The following is a 20,231-nucleotide window of genomic DNA, read 5'->3' as shown; positions in this document are numbered from 1 at the left end:
TAGTCTATAAGACCTTGAGTTAATTATCTAACTTCCCTGAGGAAGTGTGTGTGTTGGGGAAGGGAAACAATAAACACTGTAAGTATTAAAATTAAATAGGTTAAAGTTCCTCTCTGAGTATCTAGACTGAGAGGGACTAAAAAAAAAGTGTCACTTGCCTTCTACAGATTTCCAGTATGCTGTTTTCTCTCCATTGAAGTATTAAAGGTTGTGAAAATGTGCTCACTGCGACTACTGGTTTGAATTTAAGGATATTAAGTTGGATTTCCTATTCTTAAATGAAATCCAGATTTGCCTTTATAATTCCTGAAAAGCTGTTTGGGGGATGGGCAGGGTGAGGAGCTGGGGCTTTTAGCACCACGGGGACCTTTCACACCCTTCTTCTTTGATTGTTAGTTAATGCTTCTAATCAGCATTAGGATTCATATTGAGAAGATCCCAAAGATGAAATCATGCAACCACAGCTAGTTTCAGGTGTACAACAAAGTGATTGGACATTATATCACTATGAAGTGATCACCCCAATAAGTCTAGTACCCATCTGACACCAAACAGTTATTACAATATTACTGACAGTAATTTTTATTGATCATTGGTACTCAATTTGGAATGATTTTAAATCCCAGATGACATTTGGCAACATCTGGAGACATTTGTGGTTGTTCACAAAAGAGGGAGGGAGAATGTTCCTGGCATCTAGGGAGCAGAGGCCAGGGATGCTGATGGACATCCTGTAATGCAGAGGACGGCCCCCAAGACAAAGTATTATTTAGCGCAAAATGTGAATAGTGGAGAAAACATAGAATAGAAAAACATAAGAGTAGTGTCTGGAAAGAAAAGCTTATTTAAATTTGGGGTTGAAATAGCTGTTAAGGGGTGGACACATGCCGGAAAATAGAGACAAAGAGATAAAAGTAAAATTTTGTGATGAGAAGTAGAGGTATGTATCTTCTAAGTAATAAGCAACCCCAAATATGGCAAGATTTTGAGAATCAGTGGAAGGTAAGAAAATAGGCAGCTATTTGATTTGACCTGATACCAGGGATGATAAAAGCACTGAATTTTGGTCACTGAGCATATCAGTCCTTGTCAACTAGGAGATGTACTGGTACAGATGGAGATGAACATAGAAGGAAGCAAGAGGAAAGAGGAGAAACTTGCTAATATCCTTATCTAGCACATCAAATAAAGAGATATTACCTATATTTATAAAACAATTGATAGAGGTTTGAGACTGTCATTTAAAGGTAATCATTTTAACTGTCAGATAGCATTTTAACTATGAGAAGTTTGGAGAGAATGGGGAGATAGAAGATGGAGTTAATTCTACACTTTTTGGAACTGGAAGTTGAGGCAACATATTGTTGTTAATCAAAAAAGGTCAGTAAGGATATAATTTAGCATTATGAAGGAAACTTTAGAAGAACAAACAAAAAATTGTTGAGAATGATTATAGGTAAGAAATGGGATGTTGGATAGTGGGTGTATGGTGTTGTGATGGTGATAGGGGGTTAGATAGGAGGTTATTGCTTTTTATCCGAGGCCCTTCCATACAACTTCTTTTTTTTTAGCATTTGCAAGTGTTATTTTGCTCATTTTCATTAAAGAATTAATGGAAATTTTATAAATTTAGCTGAAAAGATAAAAAAAAAACTTTGGACATAATATTGTATCAGCTGTCTTGGATATGCCAACCATGTTAAATAGCCTCTACAGCTATTCACAATTACTACTTGTTTTACCCAATAGCTGACTTTACACTTAGTGTTTATGTAGTGTTTCATATAGGTAACATGTTTTTTCACATTTATAATTTCTATATATTTTTAACGACATTGGGAAATTTGGTTCAAGCACTTGGAAAATAGACCCTGGGTCAGATTTCTATTTCGGAAGTTTGTTGGAGAGCACTAGGGATCAGCACCATGTGGGAATAAGGAAGCAGGATCGGGAAGGAGAGTATGGCAGCAAATTCTACAGGGAGTTTTTGAGCAGCGATGGCCACTTAGAGTTGTCCCAGAGGCAAGGGGGCCTGGCTGAATTCTCCCATGGTGACAAGATTTGTCAGAGGCTTGGTCATGGGTGAAGAGGCTTCATGCAGCACAGTACAGTTCCCCAGCAAAAGTCCATTGAGAGCTGTAAGCCACCGAATCTCCAGCAATTGGGCAAATCATTACTGTAACCCTGAAGACAGAATATCGGAGCAGTGTAGTAGTATCTATCGGTGTAGCTACTAAGATCTCCATTTTATAGACATGAAAATGGAAGGTCCCTATATGATTTTAGCCATGTTGACCTCCTCTCACCAACATGTCATCTCAAAATGCACATTTTGTACTAGTCATCTGGTCATGTCAATTTCCCTTTACTCCTGACTAGGCAGGCCCTGCTTTCTGTTTGTGCCTTTGAGTATGCTCTTTTCCATCTGAGATGTCATTTTCTCTTTTCCTCTACAAAACTATCTGTAGATAATCCTGCAACAATCCTAGGAAAGACACCCATTAGTTTTGGTATCTTTCACGTAGCATTTGTGAAATGCTGTACATTCCACTGTGAAAGATCTCATCAAACTGTAGCATAATATATGTTTAATGTTTTTATTTTGGCCTCTCTTTCACTAGACTTTGAAGCCCTGAAACGCTGAGATTTCGCATCTTGGCTATTATTGTTTCCCACGTACCAACTTCACTATTTTATCTGTAGTAAATGCTCAATGACCACAAATTGCAAATTTCTTGAAGACAAATAGAAGGCTTGTTTTAAATTTCAAATTGGATGATTTCTATTTCATATTTTAATTTTGGGATCTCAGACAAGTCCTTGTGTCTTTGTTTCCAGGTTTGTCCTACCTGCTATGAGAGGTCAGGTATGAAAAACAAAATACTATTCAGATAACGATGTACATGCACTTCACAAGCCAAGGTATCATAGACACAGTATGTTCTTCTATTATGATTGTGCCACCACCAATTACCAACTGGGTCTCAGGAAATATCAGTTTCATCACTATAAAAACTGTTGGTTTCCAACCACAAGCTTACATTCTTTTAACCCATGTCCATGACTCACTAAGCAGTGAGTTAAGCCATTTTCTTAATAGGCTGAGTACCAAAACAAAACTACTGCAATTGAATCTTTATTTTCAAATATAGTGTCTATACGCAGCCACATGATCGTTACTTTTAGAATATTATCCTTGCCAATTAAAGGAATTTTCCTCTAAGGTTACTTCTTGACATCTGACTCATGACCAAACTAAAATTTTAAGTAGCAGGAAAATATGCCTCATTTCCTTGTGTGTGTCTCAGGTTTTTTTAAATTTATTATTTCATTTTTTTTTGAGGTTATCTGTCAGAACCCAGGAAAATACTTTCCTCCTGAATCTCCACTAGGAAAAACAATCCCTGGATTTATCATCAATGCATTTACATGTCTCTGTGGTTCTTTCCTGTTACTAGAGGGGTATAGACCATCAGTAAAAGAAATTGGCATCCAAAAGTTTATCTCATGAAAAATATATAGAGATCCTCAAATGTGAGCTACTAACATCATAAAGTATTCGGACTAAACTAGCCTTAGTGTATAATCCTTGAAAGCCTAAACTTTAACATCTGTCATTCTTTAACTAAAACATGAAAATTATTTTTCACTTGAGAGAATTTAGAAGACAGATACTGCCTGGCATGAAAATGTCTGAAGTGATGGTTCGGTAGCTCCTTTGGAGAGCTTTGTAAAAGTTTCTGTGCTTATCTGAAATTACAAACCTTTTCTAGAAAATTTATGTGTTAAAAAATAAACAGAAAATGGGAAAAGATTTATGGCAAATAATAGACCTAGAGCTGATAATAATTGTGACTAATAAGCTTGTGACAATAGAAAAAAATTTAAAAAATTAATTAGAAAACTGTAGTCTATAAAAAATAAAGCTGAATTCTAGATGTGAAAAATAAAGTAACTACAATTAAATTCATGATTGAGCAGCTTTTTTTTTCAGCTGAAGAAAAGGCTAAAGATTAGTGATAGGTCAGTAAAAAATTAAAAAAAAAATAAATAAAAACAACAGCCCTGGCCAGTGTTTCTCAGTGGTTAGAGTGTCACCCCATGGACCAAAGAGTTGTGGGTTTGATTCCTGGTCAAGGTCCCGTATCTTGGTTATGGGTTCTATCCCTGGCTCCAGTTGGAGGTGTGTACAGGAGGCATTCTGGGAAGCCTTCACATTGTCAGCAAGGAGCATGTCGTATTAGGAATTAGTGAAAAGAAAAAGAAACGAAAGGCAGCAGGATCAAACCCTTTATGATAAATGTCACTCTATAGAATCATGTGGTTAAAACATAAACATGACCTTAAATTTTCTCCAAAAATATTCTTTATTATACAAAGTTTTTGGCACTGTGAATTCAGGAGATGCCTCTGCTATAATTATTTAAAGAATTACTGGGAATCTCAATTCTGTGTGCAATGAATTCTTTCTTCTTTGCCTCAGGCAACTCTAAGCTGAGCCAAAAGGAAGACCTTAGTCTAAGACAAGTGGATGGTGTCACAATTTTTGGCTTAAATATATCTGGGCAACTTACTTAACCTCAAATGTCTCCTTTATCAATTAGGGAGACTATACCATTTTTATACAGTATAGTTTTATTAACAATACTATGAAGTAGGTGTCAATGTTCTCACTATTTTATAGATGAAGAAATGGAATCTCAGAGCAATTACCCAAGTTGCCAAGATTCCGTAGCCAGTAATTGATGGAGCGCCAGAAAATAAGTCCTTCCCTTAGAACTCAGTTCATCCTGTTTCCGTGACTTCATGCTGTCCCTCAGCTCATACCATGTTCACAGGTTTTCTCTAAGTAGTCAAATCTTCACTGATGTTTATAAGAAAGTATAAGATTACATATGCATATTATATGTAATCATGTGTACATAATACATATATTCATATATATATATATATATATATATGTAATCAGTATTCACAGAACTTAGCAGATAGCTAGATTCTTAAACATATGCAAATTATTATTCAGTTGATTATGGGATCTATCCAGAAAGTGGTAGTTATACCATCTTTATCATTAATATCAGTCTGCCTACACAGAATAAAATTAAGTTTGTCCTCTAATTTTCCTTGCGGTGCTATCACTAAGGAAGTTAAATCATGTCAACAGTAGGTTCTGTCACATTCTCTATGGCATGGGGTTGATGGAAGCATCTGGTCTTTCAGGGGGGTTCACTGGACTTGGGGAAGATCAATATTAAAATATCACAGCATAATATTTTAAGTGCTACTAATGACAATAATATGATTTTTGTGGAATTCACTGAATGGTTTTAACAAACACATTATTTTGTAAGCTTTTCTCACTTTATTACAAGATGGGTAAAGATTTATAAAAATATTCTTAAACTACATGAAGTAATTGTTCAGAAAGCAAGCCAAAAAAGGTCTTGCTATTAGAATCAAAATGTGCCTTTGAGAAAAAGTTTTTAAAATTAAAACAAACCCTGTTTTTTTATTACTCTGTGGTGGTACCGTGGTAGGACTTCTGTTGTAGTGCCATAGTGGGACTCACACACTGATTTTCAAGCTGGGCAGACAGGCAGTGGGACCTGTTTTTCACAGTCACTGTTAGCACACTTTTCATACCAGTTGTAAACCTTGAAAGAAGGTTTAAAAATATATAATAAAAAAAACTACACTGAGGTAAAGTGGGTCTTCAAAAATCCCAAACTTGAATGAAGTGGATCAAGTTGAAATCCATTGTGTTCTAAAACTAAAACCTTCCATTCCCTTAGAATGAGTTTACGATCAGCAACATCCTAAAAATCAGAGGTTGACAATGGTCCGCAAAACATTCATTGATCTATGGAATTTATACACTGAGCATCTGAGAGGTCCCATAAATTACAGACTGTGTGGTCTTTTCATAAACCTAATCTTTTGTATTTGGCTGAATAAATGGCACCTCCATATACCAGGTCCTAATTCTTGGAAACTGTAGTTATTACGTAATAAGGAAAAAAAGGGGTCTTTACAGATGTGATTAAGGTAAGAATCTGGAGAGATGGGGGCTGTCCTGCATGTTACCTGTAGGCAGTGACGAGAGAGGCAGAGGGAGATTTGATACCCAGAGAGGACACATATACAGCACACGCACCTAATAAAGAAGGCCTTGTGAAGATGGAGGCAGAATGATGAGAGAATAAAATTCAATTGTTTTAAATCGCTTAGTTTGTGGCTGGTTGTTGTTGCAGCCAAAGAAAATGAACATACCTGTTTTCACTTTGACTTCTTTTAGCTGTAAATAACATTTATTTTGTAGACTTGTTAAGAGAACGAGGAGTTAACTCATATAATGCATGCAGAATAAGGCTCTGCACTTAGTAAGCACAAAGCAAAGGTCTGTGGGATCTCCTGTTCTGTCTCTATCTGTATTAGACACAGCTGTACCACAACTATACCTACTCATATCATCTAGCTATACTACCTGGCATTTTCAATTATTATCTATTTTTATTCTACACCTCAGGGTAAGATTCTGAATTTAAAAAAAACACTACTAAAATGGGAAAAATATATTTCCTCCAAATGACTTTAAACAAACAAAAAGTTTCTCAAAACCATGAAGTTTATGTTATTCAAAGCCTTTATTAGTTATTCTATGTATAATGCTATAAAAGAAGAAATAACATGAATTTACTTTTATATTTGTCAAAGAAAAAGATAGCTTGGAAGGACAAAGACATCTTACCAGTAAATGTGCTAATTTTCTCTACGATCGACTAATTGTTAACTTGATAGTCATCTTTAGTAGCATTTAGTTCCCAATTTAAAAAAAAAAGCAAAAATTTAACTATAGAGTATGGTATTTGGCAAGAAAGAAAGGATTTGCATTATTGCTTTTATCCTGGCGCACATATAGCTTTGAGGCAAATCACTGGATTAACAGGTAGAACAAAGGCCTTTCCTCTTTGGCTTTCTCCTCTGGCAAACTGTGGTGTTGGGGGTTATATTTTTGGAATTTAGTGTTTTTATTCCATAGCACCCATAAAACTTTTAACTGGATGACGTTAGACGGGCATTCTTTCTCCTGTTTGAAACTTCTATCAAACAATCTATTTAGCTTATGGTGTCCTTCCTTATGGTATAACCATTCATTTCTAATGTGTGCACTCAACTGTAAGCTCCTTGGGGATAGAGGCCATATCTGAGCATCTGTGCATCTACCCTTCTCTTCATTAGCCAAGACTGCCCCACTGACTTCCTCAACTCCTGAACTCACAGAGTGCCTAGCATAGTACTGGCACACCAGCATACTCACCCATAAGTCCAGGCACAGCCTGTTTTCTGTCCTTGACGATGGGAGTGAATGCTTGAACAAATGAATAAAAAGATTAGACAAAATAATCTAGAAGTTCCCTTTGAATTCCAGCTCTCTTAGATTCTTAATCAGTTTAGATCTTTTGTACTTCCCACTAGCTTTCTCTACTTGGCCATTAGTGTATTTAGGGCAACCCTATGTAAAATAGGTGGTGAGGTAAGTTAACTTATGGCCAAGATAATTAGTGGCATTTTGCAAATCAATCAATCAATCAATAAATAAATTGGGAGCACTCATGTGTTGAGTTGCTTGCTTTATGGACTACACTAACACCAATTTCCTGAATTTTCAGGGGAGCATGAGAAGTAAAACACTTCTAAGTACCCTTGTGGTATTAGACAGTGGTCTGGAAAGCCCAGTACTATCCTTTCTAAGTTTACTTCTCAGTTTTTTTTGCGTTCATACTATTAATATTTGCCAACAGACTACTCTTTTGAGGGTCACATGTCTATAATTGTTATCTCCTGTTTGCTTGACCTGATTCTATCAGTATATTGATGATCATCACTTCCTTCCCTAGGGTCTTATGTGCCCAACAATACATAGGCACACAAGAAATATTTCTGGAATATGCGAATGAAGGAAAGACTTACTACACTCTAAAATTAAAGGTAGTTCCTTTAATACTCCCCAGTGTGGCTCTGTTGGTTAGAGAGTCATCCCACACACTGATAGGTTGTGGGTCTGATTCCTGGTCAGGGTGCATGGGGGAGTCAGCCAATTGATTTTTTTCTCTCTCTACTTCCCTCCCTCTCTCTTAAAAAATGTATTTCTCTTTATTCCTTCTAGAGAATTTGGTATTTGTGTGTGTATGGGGGCAATGTAGAAGCTAAGTTTAATTTAGATGAGTTTATTACTAATGCCTTTAATGATTGTTTTTATTGGATTCTCTGTACAAATAAATCCTGCCCACATAGTTAAGTTGACTTCTGAAACCTTAAGGAGCTATGATCCTCATATATCGTCAGTTTTTATAAAAGGCTTTGTGAAAAAGAATATTGCATGCCCCTGTGTGGATTCAAAGTCCCATCTCAAGAAGTATAGTGCACATTCCCCTTCAAAACTGAGCTAAGGCAGATAAAAACAAACTCCAGCATGACTCAGAATGTGCATTTCAATAAGAGAAAGCTCTGCAAACTAAGGCTAAAATCTTGCATGTAGTGAGGAACATGGAATATAGTCCAAAGCAGGTTTTAAAAATTTAATGTCAGTATAAGAAGAGTAGGAATATAAAGGAGATAATAATGTGTATATTTTCATCATTCAACCAAACATCATTTACCATGAGAAAGCAATGTACGAAGTACCTATTTTGTCCTACTTTTCTAATTTATTAAATTTTTAGAGTACCTAGAGTTTAACAGAAGTTAGTTTTATATTCTTATGGAGCTACTAGAGGCCTGATGCATGAAATACGTGTGCATGTAGGGTCCCTAGGCCTGGCTGGAAATCAGGGCTGATCTTTGGGGCAACCAGCGGGGCAATCCCCCTCCTCCCCCCTGCTGGCACCCGCCTTGGCCGGCCTAGGGCCTGCGGGCTGGGGGCAGCTCCTGCATTGAGTGTCTGCCCCCTGATGGTCAGTTGGTCAGTGAGTAGCATAGCAACTGGTCCTTCCACTGGTAGTTCTGCTGTTCGGGGTACATAACTCACACTTTTTAGTATTTGCTTAAAATTTTCTAATCTATGTGTACAAATATCTAAACTTCTGGATTTTTTTGGAAGAATGATATAAAATAATATAAATTAAAGCTTTGGAAAAGACCAGACATACAGTAATTAGTCAGTGAAGCTCATTGTTATATGTTTTACAGTTTGCTCTTTTTTTTTCTTATCTTTTCCCATGCTCACATACATTTAGTCATTGTAATCATGGCTTATATGTGCCCTTGATGTCTTTATTTGTTATTTTTCATTTATCATTTCACAGTAGATAGTAAATCATTTATCCTTTTGACATAGTCTTACAACTGATCATACTTACTCATTTCCAATACTATCTCTAGCAACCATGACCCCTTGATGGACATGCAGACTTTCTGAAGCAGGTCTTTAGAAATGACTTCTTCAATAAGGGGCACTAACCCTTGACTAGAAATAGCTATGTGTTCTTTCCATCTGCACTTGAACAGGAAGTTGTGGCCTCCTTTTTCACTGATGTGGATTTTACCATCATTATCCAGGCCCCTAACCTGAGGTCTTGATTACTATAATACTCTTGACTTTGGGCTACTTTTGAGCTTTGGCTGGTGAGGAATGCAGCAATCTATTTGCTTGTGGGTAGCCACTGCAGGAAGCATATTGCACCCTTGTTCCATCGTAAAACACAATGCAACTGCACTTTAATGAAGCCACAGCAAGGCTGAGTATATTTGAGGGATCACTTGAATATTTAATAAGTCTAAATGGAAAGGAGATTTGTGCTTTTTTCCCCCTTCTGTTTCTATTTTTCTATCCTGGTTGAACAAAAGACACGTAATGAAAACATCTCAGCAGAATGTTACAATTTCTAACACCATAGGCCTTATGGGGCAGGAAAGTTAGGTTCACAGCAGGGCTTAAAGGCTCCTGTGTTCAAGCTCAGGGCAAAGGGTTGTTAAGAAGCCATGCCAGGCCACCATAAAAGAACACTCATCCCTGCCTCCAGGTGATGAAAACTTCTTCATGGAGAGTGATCAGCAGTGGGGAAAGGGAACTAACTTGCCACATAAACAGGCAAAAAAAAAAAAAAAAAGCCAAAGTCATATCATGACATTATCAAAGGCATCTGGCATACAAGACTTAAGAACAAATATTCATAGTGGTATTTACATAAAGGGAAAGAATAAGCAATTACCTAATTGTAAGCACCTGCTAGACCTACCAACACATACGGAATATATATGCTGTTTATCAGTTTCCATACAATACAAACATACACACACAGCACATACACATGAATACTTATGTCTCTCAATTGACAGACATCCCATTTATCCTTTTAAGATATGAGCTTTGCTATTGTATTATCCAAGTATATTACTTCTCTAGAAACATCTCACCAAATCTTATTTCCTAATTATATATATACTAGATGCCCCAGTGCATGAAATTCGTGCACTGGGGCAGGAGAGTGTCCCTCAGCCCAGCCTGAACTTCCTCCAATCTGGGACCCCTTGAAGGATGCCCAACTGCCAGTTTAGGATCAATCCCACAGGCCCGATCTCACAATCTGGGACTTCTGGCTCTCAACCGCTCACCTGCCTGCCTGTCTAATTGCCCCTAATTGCTTCTGCCTGCCACCCTAATCACCCCCTAACCACTCCCCTGCCAGCCTGATCGAAGCCTAACTACTCCACTGCTGGCCTGATCGCCCCCAACTGCCCTCCCCTGTCCTGGCCTGATCGCCCCCAACTACCCTCCCCTCCAGGCCTGGTCGCTCCCAACTACCCTCCCCAGCCAGCCTGGTCACCTACAACTGCCCTCCTCTGCAGCCCTGGTCCCCACTAACTGCCCTCCCCTGCCGGCCTGATCACCCCTAACTGCCCTCCCCTGCTGGCCCGGTCACCCCTAACTGCTCTCCTCTACAGGCCTTGTCCCCCCCACTGCCCTGTCCTACAGGCCTGGTTGCCCCCAACTGCCCTCCCCTGCAGGCCTGGTCCCCCCCAACAGCCCTCCCCTGCAGGCCTGGTTGTCCCCAACTGCCCTCTCCTGCTGGCCCGGTTGCCCCTAACTGCCCTTGCCTGCTGGCATCTTGTGGTGGCCATCTTGTGACCACATGGGGGTGGCCATCTCGTGCGAGGGTATAGTGCTCAATTTGCATATTACCTCTTTATTATATAGGATTGTTTTCTTATAAAATGGGAATATCATGATTATATCAGCTACCTAGTTTCTGAATGTTTTGTTTTGTTTTGTTTTGTTGTTTATAGTCATCGATGGTCTGCTGTTATTTGTAACTATAGACCTAAGATGAAATGTGTGGAATGAAGGCCTCTCCTGTTCATTAAGTTCCAAGGGCAACTTTTACTGAATTAAGTTTAGTCCACTAGCAAAAACCTATAGGCAGGGAATTCTAATAATACTTATGTTCACAGACTGCTTCCATGAAGACTGACAGAAAATGCCGGGAATGGAGGATTAGGATTAGAGTCTTAGCTCAGCCACTGGTTGGCTACAAAGCTTGGGGCCTGAGGCATAATTCCACAGTGGTTAACCAATGGTTTTGGTGTCAGACTTACCACAAATTCCGGCTTTCTTGCTTACTAGCTGTGAAACCTTGAACACATTACATAATGAAATCTCCATTTTCTTGCCATTAGAGTAGTGTTATTCATTGTACCTATCTCAGAGGTTTTCTGTGTCTAATCAATAAGTTAATTTTATCCATGGTCTACACTAAGTACTCAGTCATTTTAGTTAACATTGTTCATATTATTGAGTGTGACATGAGAAGGGTGTCTTCTCTTACCTCCCAGGCTCCTACAATGTCAATATTGGACTCAAGAGGTCAGGAAAATAAAATTGGGTTTACCATTTGAAATTATTTGAGTGATTGATGTCATTAAATCATTCATTTCTATTTTTTATTTATTCATTAATTCAGCCATTCATTGATTCAACCAGTGATTATTGAGTGCCTACCATAGGCTGGACATTATGCAAAGAACTAATGACCTAAATATAAATAAAGCAGTGTCTCTGTTAGTAGAAAGCAGGTCTATGACCTAGGGAAAGATCCATAGGGGAACATGAATTACAATCATGCATTTTGATGAAAAAACACACCTACCTTGGTCTTGGGAGTGGTTGAAGAAATCTATGAGGAAGTCTTAAAAAGGAGGTGGAACCTCATCTAAATTTCAGATGAAAAACATATCATGACTAAAGAGGCATTAGAAGTTAACTAGCCCACAAAACTTATTTTGATGAGTTGAGGCTAAGAGAGGCTGTATGACATGGCCACAGAGCTGAAGGCCTAGGAAACCAGAACTCCTTCAGCTGCAGATCTTTTGCATAAAATCTTGTTTTCCAAGCCACACACTGTGCTGTTGCACATAGATCCCAGGTTAGGAATTGGGCCATGACCTTCAAACTTACATTCTGGAAAACAAGGCCACGAAGTCTGGGAGCCAGCGCATCTGGGGAATGTTGAAAACCCTATAATTTCCACCCATCCCTATACCAATATTTCCCTTTCATTTGATAGTAAGGTGGCAATTAAAATAAAGTGCAATGCAGTGTACAAGAAGAGGGCAAAGGCAAAACATGAGAGACTCTCAATGAAAAAGGGAGGAAGCATCTGGTCAAGGTAATTAGCTTCTCTCTGTTAAAGTGCAGGCACATAATTGACAGTTGCATATACTAATCTGTATATTTCAGACTTTCATAAGAAACTCACCTAATAGCTAGCCATGACTTTCAATAAAAGTGTCAGAAAGATTATAGGTCATTGTTACTGCCCTACTTTAACTTGGACAATTTATTCAGCTTTGCTTTATATCAAGCCAAGCAATTCTCCAGTTTTTGGTAGATACTGACAAGGCATCCCACAAATTTAACTTACTTCAAACCCTGTCTACCTGGAGATAGTCAGATCCTATAACTTAAGGTCTCAGCCCCACAAGGCTTCCCCTACTTAGATGCAAATTGCAAGTCCAGATTGTTATCTGTCCTCATGATTGGCTATAAATTGAAGGTTCACATGACACCCTCCTTGGATTCCATTAATTTCCTAGAGTTGGTTACAGTACTCTGAAACCAGATTACTGCTTTGTTACAAAGGATATTAAGTGATACAAATGAAAAGCCAGATGAAGAGATACATAGATGAGGTTGGAAGGGTTCCAATCACCAGAGCTTCTGTCCTGGTGAGTTTGGGTGTGCCACCCTCTTGACATGTGGATGCATCTGGTTTACCAACCTGGAAGCTTATCAAATACTGATATTTAAGAGTTTTTATAGAGCTTAATGCCACGGTCTCCTCATTCTCCTTCCCAGAGCTTGGTGAGTGGTGCTGAAAGTACCAACATTTTATTTTAACTTATTGATGAGAGAGAGAGAGAGAGAGAGAGAGAGAGAGAGAGAGAGAGAGAAAGGAAGGGAGAGAGAGAGGAAGAGAGAGAAAGAGAAACATCGCCTCAATTTGTTGTTCCACTTATTTATGCCTTCATTGGTTGATTCTTTGTAGATGCCCTGACCAGGGACCAAACTGGAAACATTATTGTATTTGGATGCCATTTTAACAACCAACCCATCCAGGACATGAAAGTCCAAACCTTCTAATCACTAGTCTTTCTGGTGACCACCCGATCCAGAGACTGTCTAGGAACCCCACCATAAATTACCTCATTAGCATAAGCTCAAAAGGCACGCCTAATGAATGGCAAAGAGCACTCCTATCACTTTGGAAATTCCAAAGGTTTGAGGAGCTTTGTGCCAGGATCAAATATTTCTTATTATAACATAGTGCTAGGTCCATAGAAGCTAACCTCCTTATTTTCAGTTCCTAAAGACCACTAAAACCATCTTTCTTTTCTTTTCTTTTCTTTTCTTTTCTTTTCTTTTCTTTTCTTTTCTTTTCTTTTCTTTTCTTTTCTTTTCTCTTCTCTTCTCTTCTCTTCTCTTCTCTTCTCTTCTCTTCTCTCTCTCTCTCTCTCTCTCTCTCTCTCTCTCTTCTTTTTTTTTGCACATTCTACATGAATGGGTGGTAGAGAATAAGTTAAAACATCACTTTATCTCAATCAAACTTATTGGGGGAAGATATCAAAACAAAATAAAACAGAAAAACAAACCAAAACAAAAAAGCCCAATTCCCACTTTTTTTTCACTCTCTTAGGTAGGTAAGAATTAGGACATAATTATGCAAGCTCAGGACTATATAGACTATTGTGAATTATGGGTTGTCCCAAAGTTATAAAAATTTAGTGACGCTTTGTCTTACATTGTCAATTAAGTAAAATTCTGACCTCCTAACTAAAGTTTGATTTATGTTGCTTTTCTTTTACTTTTGACAAAAGTGAGAAATTACAGAGGTATCTTAATGTTGCAAAAGATTAATTGTCCATAACGCCAATTTAGTTTGCATGAAGTCTGAGCAGCTGTAATTATGCTTACCTTCCCTGGTGAATATACCTAAGAAAATATTTCTGGGTTACAAGTTCCATCATGTTATATTTAAGAGGCCAAATTAAATACAACGAAACCTGCTTATTCCGCTCTTTTCCTGCATGCTTCCTACAGTTCACTTTCACATTTCAAAGACTTAGCAAAGTTTCCAAAATGCTGGGTTGTCAACCTTTAACTTTTTTTCTTCTTCTCAACATCTTTGAAAAATGATGGTAATTATTTTTTTGATTAATATCTTCCTTTCCAATTGCATGCAGTCACCTAATAAAAAGACACAAGGAAAAGTAAGATAAATTTGAATTTCAATTTCTCCTTTTAATGGTAGCCTTTGAACTGACCTCTGTGATATGTTATCTGAGGATATCAGTTTCTTTACAAAAACTGTAATACTGCAGTCATCCTAAGGAAGCCCAGTTGAAAATGCAAACTCCAAGTCAATGCTAGTAGGACAGAATGTTCATATCAACTCATTACTAAGTAATTTAAATATTCACTTGGATATTACTTTCTACTTGACAAAAATTATTTTTTAATTAAGTGGTTTTTAATGATCAGAGAAGGGTCTTGGGAATCCATACCACTTGAAAAAACATTAATATCCTTAGAAATGGAGAGAAAATACCAAAATGTTATGCATTCAGTTCCAGAGGCAGCTGTGCTCAAAATAAACTTCAAAGTTTGCAAGAGTTTTGCTGCTTAATGTTCTTAAAACTGCTTTCCTCGTGAGGCTTATATTGTACAAGGTGGGCTGCTTCAGCTCTTCGGGTAAGAGGGGAAGAAGAAGGGCTGTAAAGGGCAGGACCATGGGCATTGAGATTTCAGAATGTTAATAGCTTCATAGACACCAGAATCAGGCTTTAAGAGCCAAACTATGAAAGATACTATAGAGATTAACGCAGACAAGTTAAGAGACAGGAGGTCCCAGCATTACTTAATGAGAGGCAATCTCTGAGACAAGTGCAAGTACCTCACAGAGTCAGAAAGGGAGCATTTTGATTCCGGTTTTTCACTCATTGTGTAATTTTTAACAAGTTATTCAAACTTTCTAACCCTCACCTGTCTTTTTTCCCCTCAATAAATAAAGTAATTCTGTAATAAATATTTATGGGGTGCCCTCCAGCCCACAATGATACTGTTTCTCCTAGAGCTGCTCATGCCTGTTTGGTTGGTTGTTTTTCTGGGATGAAAGATATATGACAAAATTGTAGTTGATTTTCCACTACTCCAGATAACTTTTAAGAAATGAATCCTTTGCATGTCCATTATGTTCATGAAAGCTACCATTAATTGAATTGTGGATCGAGCCCACAACCTGGGCATGTGCCCTGACTGGGATTTGAACCATAACTTCCTGGTTCATAGGTCAACTGCTCAACCACTGAGCCATGCTGGCCTGGCACTACCTATCATTTTAAAGAAACGTCTCATAACAAAATTTTCCTTAGATCTTGTTACTCCTCCATTATTTCAAGCTATATGGAATATATTTAAGTCCTATTGTTCTTATTGAAAAGACACCTTAATTTTAGTAGAATGACTTACTTCTTATCCCTGATGCCCCTCCCCCCCAAAAGAAAATTGGCTTTAGTAAGATTCCAGAATTGAGATTAGACAATATTTCAACAGATTTTAATTGAAAAGTTTATATCCAATTTTTAAACAATAAGTTTCATTTACCCTTTGGAATGATAGTCTTCAGCCTGCTTTAGCAGACAGATGGTTCCAACACCTAAGTACAGCTTCATGTCCCAGGTGATGTAGGTCAAATTTCATAACCTCTCTAGGTGTCAATTCTATCTATAATAATAAAAGCTTAATATGCTAATTAGACCAGATGTCCTTTAGGACAAAGCCAGGGCTGCAAGGGAAGCCCGGGTCCCGGGTGCCTGCTGGTGGCCAGAGGGAAGCCCAGGTCCTGGGTGCTAGAGCAAAGGTGGTGCCGGCAGCCAGGGGAAGGAAGGCCTACTCTTGCACGAATTTTGTGCATCAGGCCTCTAGGCAACTATAAATTAGTGAAAGTTAATATAATGACTGCCATGTTTCACTTTGTATCCTGATTCTATTCATTTGATATTGGCTCTCTGTACCATTGGGTTTTGAAAGATTTTGAGCTTTGTCTATATTCAGAAGAAAAAAAATTCTGACATGATTAATAGTAAGACGCAGTAGAGAAGAGTGGCTGTATAAGAGCAAGTCATTTGTGGAAGATTTCTGTTTTATTTCAGGTAGGTGAATTGCTATAACAGACTCCAAAATGTGTTCTGGTTGAAACGCAGTAGAAGTTTCTTAGTCTCATGACAGTGTGAGGCAAGGGAACCCGCTGGTGAGTCAGGCCCTCCCATGCAGTCGCTCAGGGACACAGCCTGGTGACCTTGATTTCAGTTAGAGGAAGTGGATGGAGAAAAGGGGAAGGTTTTATGATCTGGTCTGAAAATGACATCCATTGCTCCTACGCGCCTTCTTCTGTCTAGGTTTCATTTAACCTAGCCACTTCTAACTGAAAAGGAGGCTGGTTTTGTAGTTTATCTGTGCTTAGAAAGAAAACAAAGATATGAATTTGGTGATCAGCTGTCTCTTCCACAATAACTAAAATACCTTTTCAATTCTAATATTACCACATGCTCATTTATCAATTATTTTACACAGTTGTCACCGCCCTGCTTGGTGTATCTGAGGATTGGTTTATCTCTAAAGTGGGGGTGATAACTGGCAGATGGACCATGTGTTTCCCACAGTTGGTCAGCATAGGACATTAATAGGCTTTGGCTACATGTTTCAATATTGGTGTTAATTTGGTTAAATTTGTACTTGTGAAATAGTTTTCTGCTTTTTCATTGGATTACAAACTTTGGGGTCTAGGAACCTCCACTCTCTTGTTGTTTGATGTATACCTAGCAACTACAACAGTGCCTGGCACATGTAAGATAATGAGTACTTACTGAATGCATGAATGCTTAGATCATAGAACTATTATCATATGTAATGAGTTCATAGGAAGGTGACTCTATAAAGCACTAAACAGACCTATAGTGTTATTATTGTTAATATCAATAAACTAGAGAATCTCTAACTTTCACATATCCATACCACCCTTCAGACCACCATTCATACATCTAAGAGGCAATTTATCCTGAACACAGAAGTCACTGAGGGCCCGCACTGTGACTGACAACAATAACCATTAGCAGTGAGCAGTAGGGAAGGTGACTGTCCCTCCCATGTGCCTGTGACTGTCCCGACTCCTGCCAATTCACTCCGGATTTTATGTGGATATTGACACGTGCACTCTCACAAATATCCCAGTTTGGATAATAAATTACATGACCACTTTAGTGGCATGAGTTTTTTGTCTTACTGTGGAATGATAATGTCTTGAATTCTTCCTGATTTCTTTTGGACAGATCTAATTTCAATGAATCTTGTAGGTCTATGATAATTTGAATGGCTTCTAAAATGATAAATCCATTGTTGTAAATCCTCCCCTCTGACTTGCTTTTATAAAATACTGTGTTACTTTTAAGCACTTGTTAATTGGTTAAATGGCCTATTCTAATTAAGAAGCCAAGTAAAATGCATTAGAATATAGCAAGGAGCAGTACGTTAAGATTTACTTGGCAACAAACTCGCCCAAGCAGAATTGTATCTGGTAGCAACTACAGCTGAATGCTACAGCTGAGATTTCAAACACAATTCATGATAACCAATGAACTGGCAATAAACTTCCCAGGCAAAACTGGGCATAACCAGCAATAACTATGAATTGGAAATCTATTCCCCAAGCATAATTGAGAATAACTAATAACTAACGAGTTGGCATGGATTTCCTAAGCACTAATGTATCTGGTAGCAGCTACCAATGAATGTCACAGCTGAAATTTCAAACACAATTCATAACTCTGATGTTTTAGTCAGATGATATATCTCTTAACTGCATATTTTCTAATTTGGGTGAATGCTTTTTGGCAAAATTTTAGAGATAATAAAAAATCTTCCAATTTCAATGATTCAAGAAGTAGGATTTTTAATTGGCAGGGTTACTTCTGGCTTCAGATCTAGTACTTCAGGCAATGAAAACTCAATTATCTATCCTTTGTCCTGCACCATATGAAAACTACATTCCTACAGTTATTGTTACTCCATCTCTTCCTCCCGCTGCTATTTAAATGTAGCATTTCTATGACTCCCTAATTCACAGGTTTACCTACTAATGCACCACAATTTTTCTTTTCCTTGCTAACTCAGGCTTTCATATCTCCCCAACGTTCAGCACCCCCGTCCTCCCTTGGCCTCTTACCTAGTAGCTCCAGCACTTAATTTTAAGAGAAAAAAAAGTCCTTTAAATTCATGAATCAGACATGAATTATGCATCAGACATATTGCTACGTGTTTTGGTACATATTGTCTTATTTGTTTGCTGCTATAATCTCGTGAGATAGGTATTGTGCGTTGCTCCTAGAGGTATACACATCTGGTCTTTTCTAAAAGAATAAACATCCTTCAGGCCAGTGACCATATGTTTACCCTGGGATGAATCTTGGCATATGGTTGGTGCTTAATAAATAACTGTTGATCAAAACTCTAAAACCAAGGGCATATACATATGCAAGCATTAGGTGTCTATTGCTGCAGAACAATTTTACTACAATATCAGTGGCTTAAAGCAGAATATTTATTATCTTACAGTGTCATTGAGTTAGGGACCTTGGCTGCCTCAGCAGAGCCCTGACTTTAGTTCTCACGAAGCTGCAAACCGGATGTGAGCCAGGCCTGCGGTCTCATCCCAGCTTGACTGGGGAGCGACTGACTTCTCCAGGCTCATGAGCTCACGTGGTTGTTGGCAACATGGAGTTCCCAGCAGGTTGTTGGACTGAAGGCCTCAGTCTCTTCCTCTCTGCCCACCAGAGCACTCCATCCATTTCTTGCCATGGGAGTCTTCCAACAATGGTTATTTGCTTCTTCAAAGCCAGAAAAAGAGAATCAGGAAGATCAGGGTTACAACTTGCATGATGTAATCACCTACGAGAAATCCCACCTCTTCACCGTTGCTGTATTCTATTGGTTAGAACAGTGATGGCGAACCTTTTGAGCTCGGCGTGTCAGCATTTTGAAAACCCTAACTTAACTCTGGTGCCGTGTCACATATAGAAATTTTTTGATATTTGCAACCATAGTAAAACAAAGATTTATATTTTTGATATTTATTTTATATATTTAAATGCCATTTAACAAAGAAAAATTAACCAAAAAAAATGAGTTCGCATGTCACCTCTGACACGCGTGTCATAGGTTCGCCATCACTGGGTTAGAAGCAAGTCAGAGGCTAGGTATCCAAGGGAAGGGGCGCAGGCAGGGATATGACTACCAGAAGGTGGGGATCAGAAGGATCACCTCAGAGTTTTCCTTCCTACAGTATCCCAGCAAGTTTTCTACAAGGAAGTTAGGTTGATAATGCAGTGTTTATCAGAAAGCTCACATTGATAATGTGAGTAAGGGGAAGTTTTAAACTCTTGTCAGAGAGAATTTAGAAGACAGATACTGCCTGGCATGAAAATGTCTGAAGTGATGGTTCGGTAGCTCCTTTGGAGAGCTTTGTAAAAGTTTCCGTGCTTATCCGAAATTACAAACCTTTTCTAGAAAATTTATGTGTTAAAAATAAACAGAAAATGGAAAAAAATTTATGGCAGATAACAGACCTAGAGCTGATAATAGAAAGAAATTAAAAATAAGCTTGTGATAATAGAAAGAA

Source organism: Myotis lucifugus, unplaced genomic scaffold (assembly GCF_000147115.1).
Source record: "Myotis lucifugus unplaced genomic scaffold, Myoluc2.0 scaffold_147, whole genome shotgun sequence".
NCBI lineage: Eukaryota > Metazoa > Chordata > Mammalia > Chiroptera > Vespertilionidae > Myotis > Myotis lucifugus.
The sequence above is the reverse complement of the archived record's forward strand: the minus strand, read 5'-3'. Positions refer to the sequence as shown.